This window comes from Spinacia oleracea, chromosome 6, assembly GCF_020520425.1.
Source record: "Spinacia oleracea cultivar Varoflay chromosome 6, BTI_SOV_V1, whole genome shotgun sequence".
NCBI lineage: Eukaryota > Viridiplantae > Streptophyta > Magnoliopsida > Caryophyllales > Amaranthaceae > Spinacia > Spinacia oleracea.
The window spans coordinates 105,167,548-105,172,679 of NC_079492.1; the positions used below are offsets into that span (position 1 = coordinate 105,167,548).

The following is a 5,132-nucleotide window of genomic DNA, read 5'->3' on the forward strand; positions in this document are numbered from 1 at the left end:
CACATAATCATTTAGCATAATTTAGGAGCATACACTTTGTAGCGTGCCCTCCCTAGCTGCGCCCGAACCGAACAAGAACAAGCCTTTAGGACTCCAAATGTCGTCCCTCTGTAGATAGTCCACAGTACGTCCGGATCCGCCTCAAGTTAGACCAACTGAAATCGCCCTTAAGGTTACTAGGAAATTCGGTTAAGTGTTTGCAAGTGTTTGGCTTATTTTTCTTTCAAAACTTACCCTTAGAATACTTCAATCTCATGTCCATAAATTATGACCCTAGGCCCTTATTTATAGAGGTTTGGAAAGGGAATTGGAATCCTAGTAGGATACGATTTAATTAAACTTAGAATCTTACAAGGACTCTATTAAATAATCCTAATAGAAATAGGAATTTAATCATACACCAAATCCTAATAGATTTAGGAATTGTGCCATTAAATACTTGATCCGTTTAATGCCATTAAATACTTGATCTGTTTACGTACTATTTGTGTGACCCTACGGGTTCAGACAAGAGTAAGCTGTGGATTAATATCATTAATTCCACTTGAACTGAAGCGGCCTCTAGCTAGGCATTCAGCTCACTTGATCTCACTGATTTATTAACTTGTTAATTAATACTAAACCGCATTTATTAGACTTATCATTGAATGCATACTTGGACCAAGGGCATTATTTCCTTCACCCAAAACTCATGGGAGGTCAAACACAACTAACTCGGGGTCATCACGAGTCAAAAAGCTCCTTTTGCCCCCTTGGGCACAAACAACTCACCCAAACCGCAACTCATAGAACATGGGTCAAACCAACTCTTCTTGGGCTTAAGCTTGCCCTTCTTGGTCTTCTTGGCCGGAGAATCCTTACCACGGGGAGCCGAAGTTTCTGCTCCAACATCATCAAGACCCATCCCGAAGATCTCGGGAATGGTAATCACATCATCAAATGAATCACCTAACACCGAGGAGGTCACAAATACCTTCTTCTCCTTGATGTTGTTCCTAGCAAGCTTATCATCAAACTTAGAAACATAAGAGTCATTAGAAATGTTAGCATAACGATGCTCAATGCATGAAATAGTGTCTAACTTCATGCAACTCTTCTTCTTGGAACAACATTCATCAATAGGAAGCTTGAAACTAGCCTTGGCATCTCCCGCCTTCAAGGTAATAAGACCACCTTGAACATCAATGAGAGATCCCGCCGTGGCCAAGAATGGCCTCCCTAAGATAATAGGAGTGTGAGCGTCCTCATCAATGTCCAAGACAATAAAGTCAACAAGAAAAGTCAACTTCCCTATCACAAGGGGAACATCATCAACCCTACCCAATGGGAACATAACCGAGCAATCAGCTAATTGCAAAGACATATGGGTAGGGGTGAGATCACCAAGACTAAGTTTCTCATAAATTTTGTATGGAAAGATGCTCACACTTGCCCCCAAATCACAAAGAGCGTTTTCAAATTTAAGCTTTTGGATGCTACAAGGAATCGAGAAACTCCCGGGATCCTTGAGCTTTGGGGGAAACATGCTCAATATCAAGGCACTATAATTCTCCGTGAGGTGCACGGTTTCCTTGGGGCCACAAGTTCTTTTAACACACAAAATGTCTCTCATGATCCGAGAATAATGTGGCATTTGCTTAAGCGCCTCGGTGAAAGACAATGACACATACAGCTTACTAATTGTGTCAAGAAACTTGGAGAATTGGTCATCCAACATTTTTCCAGCAATCGTTTGAGGATAGGGGAGAGGAGGAGTACGGAGAGGTAGAAGAGTAGCCTCCGTTGGCTTCACAACATCACTCACGTCATCAACGTGAGACTTCTCTTCCTCTACATCATAGTCCGTAGACTCATTTCCCTTAGATTCTTCTCCCCTAGAGCAAGGAGTATCAACAAGCTTAGCACCATCATCTAAAATCTTCCCACTCCTAGTCATGACCGCATACATTTGCTTAGGAGCTTGACCTTAGGGTGGGAGACTAGTATGCACTTGTTGTTTCTTGATGGTGCTAGCAAGTTGCGCTAGTTGGGTTTCGATCATTTTCAAGTGAGTATTGGATTGCTTGAATCCATCCTCAAACTCAACATTTTTCTTGGCTTGCGCCCCCACGAACGACTCCATAAGAGACTCAAGGTTAGACTTGAGAGGCGGGAGCGGTGGAGGTGCATTGCCATAACCACTAGGACCTTGTTGGAATTGATTTCCAATAGGTCCTTGGCCCATTGAATCCAGGAGGAGGAAATTGAGAAACACCATATTGGCCTCCCGGGTTCAACGAATAGCCCCCACTAGAAGCACCCCTAAATTGCCCATAAGGATAGTTGTAACCCCCTCCACCTTGGTGGTTAGGGTTATAACTCCCTTGATTATATTGAGTTTGATTGCCAAGACCATGAGATTGACCATAGGGTTCTTGGCTTTGATAGCCTTGCGCCCTATAGTTACCTCGGCCTTGATTATCATACCCCCCTCCTTGGAAGGGTCCAATTTGGTAATTGGCATGCGTAGGAGGGCCTCTAGGTGCTTGCCTATTAAAGTTTTGGTTCGGGGGACCATCATATCTAGGCCTCTCATTCATAGCATTGGCATATTCCACATTAAAATCACCTTCATAAGAAGGGACATAATCCACATATGAAACATTATGCACCAAAGGACAAGTATTAGGGAAATGCCCATAATCATGACAATTCTCACAAAAAGATGTATCTATTGGCATGGTTTTGTAGGAACTCACCTTGCTCTTCCCCTTAGTGAGAAGAGTAGCCGAAGGCGGAGGAATTGTTGATGGTGATGGGGGTTGACTTGGAGTGCTCTCAAGCTTTTCTAACCTCGAGCTAAGCTTCTCGATTATGCGTGCTTGGTCCATTGCATAGATTGACCCCTTACCATCCTCACCTTTGCTTTTGCAATCATAGTTCCTTGTTCCAACGTGCCATGCTTGATAATTTTGCACGACATCCTCTATGATCTCTTCTATTTGATCCTCCATTTTGTTCATTATAGGACCACCCGCCCCCGCATCTAGACTTGTCTTGGAGGTTGGGCTCAATCCCAAATAGAAAGTTTGGAGGAGTAACCATTTAGGAATCCCATGGTGAGGGCACTCCCTTTGATATTCTTTGAATCGGTCCCATGCTTCAAAAAGAGACTCATCCCGCTTTTGCTCAAATGATTGAATCTTGTAACGGTACTCCGCCGTCTTCCCATGAGAGTAGAACTTGCTCAAAAAAGCGCTTGTCACTTCATTCCAAGTTCGAAGTGAGTTTGGCTTGACCTCCTTGTCAAGCCAATCGCTAGCACGTCCTAAGAGAGAGAAGCACAATAGCGTCAACCTCACATAATCCGAAGTCACTCCATTGTGCTTGATAGTATCACAATAATGCTCAAATTGTTTCAAGTGTTCATGCGGAGATTCACTACTCTTCCCGCAAAATGGATGACTTTGCACCAAATTGATCAAGGCGAGCTTGATCTCAAAATTGTTTGCATTGGTGGTGGGCGCTTGAATGCCACAAGTCACCTCAAAGGATCCCGGAATTCCTAAGTTCTTGACCGGTAGAGCCATTGTCTCTATGGTTTAATCAATTGCCTCTTGTTCCGTATCTTCACTCAAAGGCTCGAATCTATTGTAGCTCGATGAACGGGTCCAAATACGCCTCAATCTTCGCAAAGTCCTCTCTAACTCTAGGTCGAGAGGGTGAAGAGATCTATGACGAGTTCGTCCCCTATCTTGCATACAAAACTCAAACAAACCGTGAGCAATGCAAAGTAAAAACTAAAGCAAGAATGAAATATTTTTGTATTTTCTATGGTTAAACTAGACTCAACAAAACTCAAAAACAACAACCGTTCCCCGGCAACGACGCCATTTTGATAGAGATATTTTTCGTCGTTGAATGAACACACATTTATCAAACAAAATTTATAAACTCCTAACTAACCGGCTATATTGACTATAGCGGCAAGCATAGGGATCGTCCCATAGAAACGGAGTGAAGTGAGTTTGCTAGTTAAGCTAGTTTCGGACGGAGTTTGAAATTGAATTATCGACTACAATTCTAAGCTATTAAACAAGTTTTGCAAATAAAGGAAAGCGTTAGGGAATTGGGGCTAGGCTTGGGTAATCGGGGAAGGACAAAGGCTAATCACACAATTACGATGCAATGACATGACACATAGGGGAAAGGCAACTAATGACACGCTCGCCACCTCTCGGATAGAGCGTGCTAAGTCCTCTAGTCTAGGAAAAGCTCTCGCATAATCCTAAAACTAGACAACTCGCAATTGAGACCTACTTTTCACATGCATCATAGAGATTCACAATGTCTTGCCAAATCAAAATGAAACACTCCAATCTAACTTAGTTGAACTAGCATTTGCAACTACTAATTCACTAATCATGGAATTCCTAGCATCAAATCAAATTTAATCACATCAATAATCAACAATCATCCTTCAATTTCCCCCAATTTAGCCCTAGATTCACCCCTATCCCTAACTAGAAACTACTCACTACTCATGATTTTAACTAAGGAAATCAAGTATTCAAAGCTACTAGACATTTAATTGAAAGATTGAATGCAAAGAATCAAGAAACTAGGAATTCAATTGAGAATCAATGGAAAATAAGCATCAACAAAAACTAACATCAAAGCAATTAAGCAATCAAAACTTCAAGAAGAATAACAAAGCATTAAAGATTGAATTGAAATTGCAAAAAGAATTAAAGAGTTGAAAGAGATTTACAACTTGAAGCTTCCTCCAATGGAGTTTCTCTCTCCTAAAACCAAAGCTTGTAAACTAAGAATTCTCTCTAATATTTTGAAAAGTCTAATTATGAAGTTTTCAAATTGAATGATAAATGAAAAATAATCGAAAAAGCTATTTATAAGTTTCCCCAAATAGAAGCCAAAATTCAAATAAGCACAGCCCGCGTCGATGTTCGGTCGCACAGACCCTCTGTGCGATCAAACGGGAAAAGCTCATGCGAGCACACAAAATTTTTGTGCGAGCAAATGGATCGAAGACCAAATTCCTTAGTCATGTTCGACCGCTCAAAATATCTGTGCGATCGAACAGACCTGACTTAGCCAAATTTCCCAAAATCTTCAATGTGGTCGCACAGACA

The 5,132-nt window shown here is 41.6% G+C and overlaps 1 non-coding gene across 1 annotated transcript; it reads left to right on the top strand.

Moving 5' to 3' along the window:
• Nucleotides 1-3,090: 3,090 nt before the first annotated feature.
• On the top strand, nt 3,091-3,193 carry LOC130464609 (small nucleolar RNA R71). Its single transcript, XR_008924988.1, has one exon. It is a non-coding gene; the product is annotated as a small nucleolar RNA R71 (small nucleolar RNA).
• Nucleotides 3,194-5,132: the final 1,939 nt, after the last annotated feature.